Genomic DNA, 14,157 nt, shown 5'->3' on the forward strand with positions numbered 1-14,157 from the left:
TCAGGTAGAGCTAGCTGAATTGTGAGGATTTAAAACCGGGCTTTTCTTTTTATATTGTTTAGTAAATTAATATTCCAATTTTGATATCAATTTATTTTCATATTTATTGATGAAAAAGAATAACAAAAATTAAATAATACATGATATCCAGTTACGAGGCATATTACACAATGAAATAATACATGATTTCATGCAGCTAGGAGGCGTTATAGTATATTGCAAATAAATAGAACATAGTAGTTGATCTATGAAAGTTGGAATCTGAGAATGAATGTCAATGCAAAGCAAACTGTGTCCGTTATTGTGACTTATAAAAAATGAGTCTATGAACAAGATTTGCGAGATAGGTCTCTTGTCAACCGGCCTCAAGACTTATGGCCAGGAAGTATTCAATTCAATTCAATTCATGCTTTATTTTATTTTTCGAAAAGAACATAAACATTTCACTTTCTTTGGTAACAGAGAATAAGGTTACATCGCCAAAACAAAGTAAATTGAGAAAAATATAATCGAGGAACCTTGGGATAAGAAATAAGTTGTAATGAAAATTGACTGAAGTAATAAAGACGATATAATACGTAAGACATCGAAAAATGGAGGGACCCACTAAAAAGACAATGCTTGTAGAATGTGGGCCCCTCAAGTACAAAATGTCAATAGAAATTGAACTGATGCAAAAAGGGGAAGAAAGACTGGGAATAAAGTAAAAAAGAAAAAAAGTCTGGAAGCCCACTAGGAAGATAGAGTATCAAACAGACACACATACTCAGGCGAGTAAGCATAAAACGAAACTGGGACGACGAAACTAATAAAGGGGGACTCATAGACAAGACAGAACGAGACAAGACTAACATAACAGGAAGACAATACAACGGACAGAAAGACAAAGCAGATCCAGTGATCCTCGACAGAATTCATTGAAAAAAAATGATGGGATGCGTGAAAAGGATACGATTATATAGAAAAGTATAGAGAAATAGATGCAGAAATAATATAAATGAAATCAAACCTACTCTGTAGGTGTCTCAGGACAAGAGAGACGAGCAAATACGTGACAGTATATCACTTGTAAGCCAAGTTCTTCGAAAAGGAATTGAAATAAGCCAACAGGCTAATTCAATTCTGTGGGATCGTAAAATTGCAATAAAGAAAACTTTAATCTTCTTTTAAATGAATATGTAGAGGGGGCATTTTTTATTATCATTATTCAGGGAATTCCAGTAAGTTGGGCCAGTGTAAATAAGTGTGTTCTTAGCAAACATCGTTCGTAAAAGAGGTAAATGAAATTCATTGGAGCGTCGAGTGGGATACTCATGGAATGATTGATTTCTTTGAAACATAAAAGCAAAAATGGACGGGAGTGAGTTGTTGCTGTACATGTACATAAATTGCCCCAATTTATATAAAAACAGATCTTTAATTTTTAATAGCTTATTGGAGGAAAATAACAAATTTGAGTGGGAGGATGGAAGGATAACAGATGACACGGAGAGTTTTCTTTGTAGAAGGAACACTCTATCCAGTAGATTCTGATGAGTGTTACCCCATACTTAAAACACCATAATTAAGATAAGGCAATATCAATGAAGAATATAACATAAGTAATGATTTTTGTGGAATATACAAATTCATTCTATTTATAACGCCGATATTACACGAGATTGTGTTGGATATTATAATCAATATGTAACTTCCAGGAAAGTTTGTCGTCAACAATAATTCCAAGAAATTTAAAATGTGAAACTCTTTCTAACTGAATATCATTCAAACCTATAGCTGTACTCAGAGTATCAACAGTATTACTGAATATCATATATTTCGTTCTTTGGGCATTCAAGGATAATCTGTTGGCTCTTACCCAATTACTCACTTTTTGTAATTCAGAATTTAGTATTGTCATAATCTATAAGCAGAATTGATGGGAGAAGATTATCTTATTTACAAGCATACTCATACACTAAGGTGCGTCAGATAATTATCTGGAAAAACAGGGAAGCTTGATTAATATAGAAATTAATACTATCATCATTAGTCAAACATCTCTAAAAAATCAAACATTTGGTATGCTTCCTGGACAGCATACTGCTTATTCGGTTGACTGTTTACAATAGCACAAAACCCGGACTAACCGACACAGGATGCTTCGGAAATGTGTTTGCTCGTCAAACTATCCTATTGTCAGTAAAATAAAATGAAATAAAGAAAATAAAGAAACCATGTTTGAGGGAAGAAAAAACACAAAAAGAACAATTCCATAAACAAACACGTAAACAAAACCTCAAAAGCCCCAAATAATCAAAGGAACATGTAAGATACATTCAATTCAATTCAATCTGATTTATTGAGAATACTGCCATGGCAGCCAAGTGGCTGAATCGCGGAGTGTCATAAAGATGTATACAATAACATATAAAATATCATTATTGCATTAAAAATCACATACATGTAATAATCATATACACACATACATATTATATTCATAATTATTTGGTAAAACTGTTAAAGAGTAATAGGTTTACTACACGGTATAAAGAATACATAATAAGATGACAACAATCAACATGGCTGAAAAAATAAATTACTCATTTATCATTCACCTACTAGTATATCGGGCGCATGGGTTGCTATTATGTACATGGCATATAACCTAGAACCACGTGGTATAATTAACGCGCCTCGTTAGGTGCATTTGTGGATGCGCACTGTACACACAGGTGGATTTTTGTTTTATTTATTATTTTTTTTTGTTTTTATTTTTGTAAGAAAGCAATCAGATTAATATGAGTATGTCTTTGTGGTCATCTAGTAGGTCCTGCATGCAGTCTCCAGCTGGTGAGCTGTTGAAAACTAACTGTGTAGAACAAACCAGCTAAAAATCATCAATTTCTCACCTAATAAGCACTACCCTGTACTAAAATCCTTTGATAAACACAGTCTCTCGTTCAAGCAATCATATTTGCGCCCTAAATTCTACTCTTCAATTAAGAGTTTACTAAAACTGTAGCTGGTATGAGAACATTTGATTTTAGCTCTCTTTTGGCATTTGATCCACTGATCCTCAGTGATCCTTCAGATATGGTAGCAGCGATATCAGAGCAATGCAATGTAGTTATATGAATATGATAACTTGCTGCCGTGACCCCCCCCCCCAAAAAAAAAAAAAAAAAAAAAAAAAACTTTTATATATTTGACTAAAACCCATACTAATCTGTCCTCGTAACAAGGATACATTGTACCTCAATCATTTGTCATTAAAATCATCTGAACCACTAGTTTGAACATGCATTAAAAAATGAAACAAATTCTGGAAAACACCTTTTTCACTGGTTGAATTACTTACAAGCATCAAACAGACAACTTTAGATACTAGTATCGCAGAGGGAAATCAGAGCTACGGCTCTATTTCGGTGATGCCTAGCTAGTGTATTCCGGCTGTTCAAGCATCTATTCAGAATTTTTTACCACCTGTTTATCAGAGGACGTAAATGACCGTAATTTTCCTTAATATTTTTATTTTATGACAATGTCTCCCTATATCGGTCATGCATTAGATAACAGAAAGAGAATTTGATAGCTATAACGACAAAATGAACCTGCTCTCTAAGGCCCCCATCTCACGAGGAAGGCGACCATGGCGACCATGGCAATCTGTGACGATTTAACAAATCGTGGCGCGAGCGCCGTCCGTCTCCATTTTTGGCCTCCGAGGCAATTACACGATACGGTTTCTCTACGCACAACCTGCGCTGTAGGCGATAGTGCCACGATAATGCTACGACACTGCCACGTTTTTTGCCGCTTTTCCAAGCTGACGAGGCGCGCTGCTGCTGCGATCAGAGCGATCGTATTGCGATATTCGTACGCCTATCAAGACCTCGTTACAACACTGATACGATCGGAGCGACAGTGATACGTTTACGCCGGGCTCATGCTACGATCTCAAACGATCGGGGAACAAAATGGGTTTCATGGTTGAATTTCTTCAGGCAGATGTCAGTGTCAAACCAACACGGATATGCAGAATATGGTTTTACTCTTACATCTTAGCATTCTAGAACACACCATTTAGAACCTGATGCGAAATTGCACTATTAGATAAGTCATCAATTCAATTAAAAGGGTAAAATGTGTATATAATATTAAAGAACCGGCTTACGAGCAAACTACAAATGTGACAGTGCACCTCAAAACGAACATAAAGTCGCACACACTGATTTTACGTGAGGACTGAAAATAAGTGAAATGGGTAAACCTAGCCGAACTTGACTTTTTCATATTTTCTGAAAGAGCGGATCTTCTTTTACATTTTGCTAAAATCTGGTATCATAAAACGGGCAGGAAAGTGTGTTTTTTTTAGCAGTTTATCTCGAACATGTTTGGTAGAATAGTGTGATTAGTCGTGCCTTTAGAATCCTTTTTTCATTTCTGAAAAACCTTGTCCACACTCTTTACTTTCAACTCTAATAATTTTTGAAAGGATTGCGCTACTGTTTTGAAAGTTGGCATTAATTATGGACAGAATGTGTTAATGAGGCATGCTTAATTTCAGTTTAATCTGATAATCCCTTCATTGTTGTTACTGTGGTGGTTTACTTCCTGTTTTTTGTCCAATTCATCGCACAGCCAGCACGGTTTGGTAAAGATTAAGCGCTTGAATAGACACTGTACTTCAGAGCCTCTTTTCTCAGTTCACACTTTTCCTGAGTTTGTGCTTTCTTTCTGATATTTAGATAGGTTAGGAGAGTCCATTTGATTTGAGTTATACATCATTTTAAAGCTTAAAGTCTGCTCTTTCAGAATATGGTCTTAACTAAAAATTCATGTCTGGCGACTTTTTGTTTGTTTTGAGGTGCAGGGTCACAAATAGTATCCTACAATGAGACAATTTCATGAAGATATACTTGAAAAGATTAGAACTTAATTTACTTTCATTGACTTGCACTGCTATGACAAACAAACAATAAATATTTAATAAACAGAGTACATTCTTACCGAGTGTACGTGGAAAAATGAATTTTATACGTTTTTCTCCATGTCCAACTTCCAAGAGATACTATGACAAACTATGGATAGCGAAGTGATACGAATACGAGCGAATGACCTGATTCGCGAATGAGAAATTTCTCTGCATGCCCCCTGAACTCTACGATGAAATCCTGGAGAGGGTCAGAGGAAGAATCAGGAGGCAGTACACCTGGTACAGGGAGCCGCTGGAAGAAGGTCTCAAGTTGGCAGCTACTCTCCGTCATTTTGTGTCTGACACCAAGTACTCCGACATGCAGTATGGGTGCGGAGGGTGCCTGAAAACGCCCTATCTGTAGTGGCCAAGGAAGTGTGTCAGGCTATATGTGACGAGTATGCAGATGAAGTCATGACAGCCCCTTCAACCCCTGATGGATGGAAACAACTTGCTGGTGGATTCTACAAGCGGTGGAATTTTCCCCACTGTGTGGCAGCTATTGATGGCAAGCATGTGGCCATCAGAAAGCCTCCTCTGTCCGGCTAGCTATGCTACAACTACAAGGGCTTTTTTAGTATAATCCTGTTGGCTATAGTGGACAGTGACTACAAATTTATCTGGTGCGATGTTGGTGGTAGGTATGATACTATAGGGGAAATGGGGTAGGTCGAGTCAATTTAGGGGTACGTCAGATTTGTTATCACCTCACCTCCATTGTTACTGTTTTCAATATTTATTTTTTTTTTGCTAAAATGATAGCAATTGGTGCAATTCATTTCAGTTTTTGCTTGATACCCTTTTTCTTCTTCAAAAACGTGCTTTAAGAATAATTTATGATATTGGATATTTATTTCACACAAATGATCTTTTGTGTAGAAGCAAAAGTCTGAAATTGATTGATTGATTTGTTTCATTATAATGTTGGTATTTTTATGTATAAGTTTTCAATTGATGAGCTTCCTGACATTTTTGCACTTATGTTCATGAGAAATAACTCTCTTCATATCTACCCAACTCGTCATCGTGATGACTATCACCTTCCACGTACTCGCACAATTTTTGCGAAAAAAACATTAATGTTTACAGTGCCAAAAATACTGGAATCTTCCGGCTGATTTTACTGTTTATCTTTGACGTCCTTTAAATGTAAATGTTGCGTAGATGATTTCTCTGGCCGCACTGAAATCTGGACTGACCTGGTCGCTGTTATACTCCCCGAGAAGCGCACACACACGTACGAGAACGCCTGATCTATATTCTTTCGTCTTCGTTTCCAATCGCACGCCATATCAAACCATTGCTCATTGTTCGTTCGTGTTATCGGGTCATATCAACCCTTCGCTCGCCTTCGGCTGCAATTTACTCAAAGAAGTGAACCGAAAAATCGTTATCCTTCGCATGTCATATTTATCCTTCGCTTACCGTTCGTTAATCACATTTGACTTTAGTTTATAATCGGATGATTTGAAGGCAATTTTATTTGAAATCGTTGAAATCGCGCGCATTTCGTGCGTTTTTCCCATTCGTCCCCCTTCGTCCCCCTATTATACATTCGCTCAGGTGTGAGGGGGCTTTAATGCGCTCGTGAGGCGATTGTGATACGCTCTAAAACCATGGCGACCTCGCTACGAAAGTTTTGGACATGTTCAAAACTTCCGTAGCGAGGTCACCGGCCATGGCGATGGTGGCGACCCTCCGCGATTCTGAACCACTCAAGATACGATGGAGAAGATTTAAAGCGATCAAGCCACGATCCGCCGCACTTTGTCGATTTTTGATGATCTAGCGGAATCGCCGTCTAGTGAGAAGGGGGTATTAACAATCACTGTTATCACAACGCATACTTATTTCATTTAAAGTTGTAAGACAAACTTTATTTGAACACAGTCACAAACCATTTTCAATCTAATATAACGCTTGAGCAGATTCAAATTAAATCAGAGAAGAAGTGAAAAGGCATATTGTGACACAATTAATGGAGCTGCCAAGGGCAAGAAAAGATAGACTCAATTATTATCAACCCACAGGTTTTCTTCCTGACATTCCTTCGACTATATCAAATTTTGCTAAAGGAAAGAAATAAAACGCATTGCAGTTACATACGAAATATCTCATAATGCGTGGGATTGAGAAGACAAAACATTAATACATTAACTGTTTTATGTAAATTCTTTATAAATCTATCTGGCAGTGGTATAAGAAATAAAACTCTAATTCATAGCTTTAGAAGGAAATTAAAAGCAAATGTTTATTGTGTGAGAAATAGTGTAAAAGATTTGGTAGATTTTACATTGACTTAATTTGCGCCACGCAAGACTGAGAAAACATGATTACCATCGTGAATTCAGTATGTATGAACGACCTTAATTCATGGAAATAGTGACACTGTAACATTCCCATTTCCCAACAGAAATTGCACTTATAATACACAAAACGATTTGCAAGATCTCGCGAATGGTTGACATGGAGCCTACTATTCTGTAATCTTGACATGGAAATCGAAGTCAGGAGGTGTTTTCAATGTTTGATATGCTCGATTCGTGGTAGCCTACACAGTACACGTGCCGTCTGAATGGTTTGACCTCCATCATGATGGAGGAGGCGGAGCTTAGCTCGACCCGACAACAGCTCCACCCGCAGACCGCCCGTAACGTAATGCCATTTGCGTGCGCTGTAGGTCTAGACTAGCTCGCGCTTTGCGAGTGTGATTGGTTATGAAGAAATCATGTTTAAGAAACATGATTTCAAGAGAGATTTCTTTCGTCTGAGAGGACTATTTCTTTTCTATATTAGAGGGTCTGAACACGCTATATTTCACGATTCATTCTGTCATCCGTGCGGAGGTACAGATTCTTTTAAAAAAGCTGTTATCACTTCATGCACTGTAATTAAGTTAGTCAAATTACCTGGTAATTTCGCTTATCATCCGCCGGACGGTGTAAAATTTATTGTGCATCACTTTTGATTTATCGATCGATTGATCGAGAGAGAGAGAAAGAGAGAGAGAACCCACATAATTAGCAAACAGCATTGTTCAGATAATTGTGATTATTGTACGTCTAAATGCTGGTACCGAAATGTGCTAATTCAGTATTGTTCGTTAAGATATCCGGAAATATATATTTTGCTATTATTTTTTCTTTACAAAAATCCCAAGACAATTGAAAAACGCATAATGTCTCTCTCTGATGGCTGGATTAATTCTGCTATACAACGAGTGACAACCATCTGAATGTTTGCCTTGCACTCTTTGCTGCCCCCGTACTATTCTCATTTAAGCTCCCATACTTTGAACATTAAACAAATCGATGGAGACGTATAAACGTTTTACATTAAAACACTTGCAGTACATTTGCTGAACGCTTCATACACTGTATGAAATGCTCCGTTTGATTCTTTTTACTTGTCTATTTTTGTAATCTCATATTTTGAATGTACTTGACCCACTATCCTGAAGACAACATCACGTCGTGCTCCCAATAGGTATATGTGTGTATGCATGTTCTCCGTATTTGCCCTTTATACAAGACAATATTATGTTGTAATGAATTAAAATAGTTGTTTGCCGTCTTTGGCTTAATGTATAAAAGTACTACAGAAATAGCAAAACATAATGATTATGAAGAGGCTGATTTCTCAGACTTTGGTCGACTGAATTGCGCGTGAGGTATAGCAGCTATTGATTCATGACAATGTTAATCACCGGAACGATTCAAAGGAGAATATTTGAAGACTGTTCTTATCAAGAAGCCCATAATCCATGGCTGCGTTACCTGATACTCCAAACAAACAAAACCCATTTCATAAAGTCAACTGAATGTCAACTGGCTGTTGGATCCTCACTTTGAAGTATTGACAAAGAGTTCTGAGTCATTAAAGAATAACTTTATAGACCTTCCGTGCCATTGCCATAGTCGTAAAACACACAACAGCTCGGTCTGATTAAACCATTGCATTACCATTTTACTCTTAATGAATATACCTATTATCAGTCCTCACACAAAATCAGAGCGTGCGACTTTATGTTGGTTTTGTGATGCACGGTCACAGGCACACCCACCCACACACACACACCCACACGCACACACCAACAAACATCTACGTATATCGTTCTAAACACACACTACGCCATCTTGTAATGTCATTCGGACTACTTTAATTTTCTCTCAGAACTGATAGTAAGGGCAGGAAAAAAATGTTAATATCTTAGAAATTGAAATGCGATTTGCCATATATGATGAAGTCATCTTTACGGTTCAGTTTTTTCCCATTATATGCAAAATCTACGTATCCAGGTGTCAGTACAACCTGTTACAGTAGTCGGCACGTATTCCTAAAATGTCATTCTCCTACTTTGAGAAAAAAAAATATGAACATTATTTTAATGTCTAGTTGATTTTTAATACCGCAAATTTCAAAGTCCTCTTATTCTTGGCAGCACTCAAATGTGGTGTTTATCATGTCAAAGGGCAATTGTACCTGGTGGGGGTACAAGGTTTGTGTTTGTTTTATTCTCTCTCAATACATTTTCAAGCCTATGTACACGAACTGTGTTCCTCCATTTTAAGAACCTTTTTCATATGAGAGAGTACCATGGTGTGTACCATGTAATTGTTTGACTCCTATACGAAGAGATGTAATAAGCTTTTGCAACAGTTTCTCTTCAAGACATGGATGATGCATTTCTGCCACAGAGGTAAGATTTTCATATTTATAATTTTCAGCCTCACGGGGAAAGCCTAGTAGACATGAATAGTTATTCTATTCTATTGGTCGTGTTGATATTTATTGCGCCAATCATATTGGTAAAATTGGAGAAGCACGGGGTAACTGTAAGCATTTTGATGTCATTATTGATACATAATAAGTAGACCCTATTGTGCTTTTATTGTTCGACTGGGATCAAGTCCTTATTCGAGTGAAAGTCACGAACTAGACGACGACGAGTCAAGTAGCCCACTAGCCATGTTGTCATATACGACTCACACATCCCAAGAGATACATAGCTCATCAGCCCGAAAGCCCGGACCGCGTTTCATTAAGGAAAATGGGCGAACGAGTTATTGGATCTATCTTTCCTGGTGTCGAGCTGATGAATTTGAATTTGCTTATAAGTGATAAGCTCATAGGCCAGATTTGCATGTAACTCTAAGTATCTTGCTCATGGACCTATTCTAATCAGTGTCTTTAGATTGGTGTATGACTCCAGGACCTTTTTCAAATGTCTCATTTATGGGACATATTTTTGTTTGTTTGTTTGATTTATTTTTCGTCCAACACATTTTCATACATAAATCAAAATCATTTTCAGTAATATCACATGGAATATCAGTAAGCAGATTACAAGTACATGATTCAAAGAAGGAAAATCGCTGTGTAAATTGATTTTATTAACAAATTATAAATCGTATTACCAATTTTCCAAATAATTATCTGAGAATTTATGCGGAAGAAGGACTGCCACTATAAGCAAAAGCTTGAGCACGTGGCAGCCCAGGGACCTATCTACATAATACACAAAAAATTATATCGTTTGCGGAATGGAGAAATACTACAAAATATAAAACACTGTAAATACATTATGATTTTTATATATGTATAGTGCATAGGTACGAATAAGAGTAACGTGAAATGTGATGATGATGATGATGATGATGGTGATGTATGACGATGTTGACAGGGTAATGATGAAGAAAAATGTGATAATGAAGATGAAAGTGATAGTGGTGATGCTGAAGATAATGGGAATGAAATGAAATGATAGACACAGAAACATTGCGTATATTTATTGTAGTTTTAAATCTAATTTACAGGAAAAGAAATGTGATCATGCAAAAAAATATATATTCAAATGCTATATTCATAGATTGTAATCTGACAGTAATGTAGTTTTCTAGCCTTGAAAGAATATAAAGTTTTACACAATTTAACATAATCTGGGAGTGTATTCCAAAGATTTGGTCCATTGTGTCTTATAGATTTTTGTGCAATTAATAATCTGGGATTTACTAAATGAAAATTTTGCGAATTACGAGTGGGATATGAATGAACGGTATAATTCAGTTTAAAGAAATCGTGTTCAATGTTTGGAAGTAAGTTGTTCAAATACTTATACATAAAAAGCAAAGAATGTAATGTATTTATATCAAATATATTCAGTGTTTTTAACTGATAAAAAAGTGAACTGGTGTGGGCTAAGTATTGTGATCCAGTACAGATGCGAATGGCTTTCTTTTGTAGTAAATAAATAGGGTTGAGTTTAGTTTTTGAACTTGTAGCCCACACTAGATTACAATACATAATATATGGTAGGATTAAAGAATTGTAAAGCATAAAAAGAGTATGTTCAGGAAGATAACTTTTCATCTTTGAAAGAACACCTATATTTCTAGAAATACAGGTTGTAACATAACGTATATGATCATTCCAGGTTAGGTTTTCATCAATAAAAATACCTAAAAACTTAATAGAACTTTTACGTTCAAGAAATAATTGAACGTTCTAAAAAATACTTTTACGTTCAAGAAATACATTATCAATCACATACATTATCAATCACATTAACTCGTGGATGTCTTCCTAGTGAATGACCCCTCTAAATTATCCACATTCAGTTTTGATTTCACATTAATGATGACAGATGAATGGATCTAATTTCACCTTTCAAAAAAGGAGCAAGACATTCATGCAGAGTGTATGGATACATCAGGCCACATATGTATACCATAGGATTGGATGATGTATTATGATACGTATAACAGAGTACGCGAAAATGGAAAGAAAATAGCCAAATGATAGATATACCTGCATTACGTGAATATAATCATTACGGTTGCAAATTGATCTCTTGTACGCAATGGATACGGGCGGACCCAATGCGTTCCATTTTCCGTTCATTTTTGTGTGGTTCGTACATATAGCAAACAGAACAGAAAAAGGCGGGGTATGCCGTCCATGGAAAAACTTCCAGATACTATAGGCCTCATTCGTGTTGTGCTTCTCTTCACCTGTCAATACAGGGTAGGCACGTTCAGTTAGATAAGTGCATTGTAGTCTAGCCCTGTTAACATACTTCAAAGAAGATAAGAATGAGACGCAGTAATAAATGAATATTGAATCAATTGCATAGATCAAATTACAAACGTATCTATACATGAATAATAGATTAGAACTTGGAAAGTGACGAAGAAGTGGAACAATGAGAAGGAGAAAAAGACTGATAATGTTTGATTCATCATGCATGTAGATAAATCAATCACGCCGTATACAATCAGTGACAAAGTCGCATCACTTTTGTGTTACACATCGCAGCCGTACGTCATATCTATCAGTTGCCCACCATGAAAACTATGAAACGCTTTCTAGTGACCTGTCTTTACGCTTTTGTCGGCGTTATCCACTTGATGTAGATTAATACCTATATTTCTTCATATCCTCAACAATTTTTGGACAATTTGCTTGAAGGTTAATAGCTTTAATTCAGCGAAAAATTACTAATACTTGGAAAATAATTGATATTCAATATTTCTCTACAATCATAGTTTCGTTTTGTTTATACCCGACTCCTCTATCTCTATCTCAATCTCTCTCTCTCTCTCTCTCTCTCTCTCTCACACACACACACACACACAAACACACAAACACACACACTGGCCTTAAAAAAGTAATAAAAAATATTGCACTGGCAAATCAAGGATATTACGGCCATGAAACTGATCATTGCATGGTTTATCATTTGATACGATTTCGTACACACACTAGCAAATAAATGACTTTGCACGAGGCATATCTGTTCTTTTTTTTATTGTTCAATATTTCAGCAAATACATAAAACATAAACATCACAATACAAATGCATGGATAAATTGTCAAGTACAGCATATAAGACAATAAAAAACATGTGAAAAAAACAACTTAAACATTTGTTTCATTTGCATAGGAATATTTTCTTAATTTTCGCTTTTTCGTTTCGACAGTTTCATTCTTTTACATGTATATGTGACCCTGCATCACAACACCAGTATGTTTCCAGACATGGATTTTACGTCAAATGAAGACAATTAAGTACACAAGAAAATGTAAAGAAAGTCCGACCTAAGAATATGCACTCTTTTGTGCAATCTAAAAAAGCACTTGACTTTCAGAAAGCAGGGTCTCTTTCCCAAAAGTAAGGAGGATGATATTACCCTATAAAACATAATATGCCAGTTTTAAAACAAGTCGAAGGAATGCGTATTATACTTTCATGAAAGAAAATACATTTTGTCGAACTGCTTAGAATGTTTATGCACAGATTAATTGACAAAGCAAAGCAAAACTTAGTATTTGTTGTGGCTTCATTAAAGGGCTTTTAACTTTTGCGAGATACCAAGAAAACACATATGGTATAGTACAGAGCATACCATGTTAAGAGGAATTCAAAGTGTATTGGATAAAAATCGGGTTTGGAATGACTGAAACATCCAAAAACAAAGTAAAACAAAGCGATCGTAATAAAGTGTGGGTACCACACTTTATTAGAATCGCTCTTTTTTAGATAACTCAGCCATTTCATAACCAATTTTCTTCAAATAAACGGTGAATTCCTCGCAGAATTACATACTCTTTCATATTTCATAAGTTGTTTCTCATTATCCTACCAAATACTGTTAGAAACCTGAAATTAGGTCTCAACCAAAACTATACGATCCCTTTAAGCATGTTACTACTGACCCATGTTTGAAATTCATTTTTGTTTTCAAATGTCAAAAAACGTACACTGTTATCCATTGCACCAGTTAACTTTTTTTGAGTCCCCTAAGAGGGGTTAAGCTCCTGGCCAGAACCCCATCTCATTTATAACTTTGATTGAATGTCTCTTCACTTTTTAACTGTGGAATTCTCTAGTAGCCGGGAAGAGATAGAATCATTTGGAAACCCATACTGTAAACCAAGGTGGATTAGCAGTGGCGGATCCAGAAGGGGACGGAAGGGGCGCACGCCCCCCTTATTTATTGTTAAAAACAAAAGAAATAAAAAGAAAAAAAAGTAAATAAAACCCGGAAGTGGCACCAAAAATATTACTTACGCCCCCTTTACAGAATTCCTGGACCCGCCCCTGATTAGAGATCCCATGGTCCGAGCCTGTCATTATTTTATTTTATTTTTTTGTTTGTTTTTTGTGAAGCGTAAGATCTCATAACCCTAAACCTTCTCAA

Source organism: Diadema antillarum, unplaced genomic scaffold (assembly GCF_040938485.1).
Source record: "Diadema antillarum isolate AM-2024a unplaced genomic scaffold, OU_Dant_1.0 scf00000114, whole genome shotgun sequence".
Classification (NCBI taxonomy): Eukaryota; Metazoa; Echinodermata; class Echinoidea; order Diadematoida; family Diadematidae; genus Diadema; species Diadema antillarum.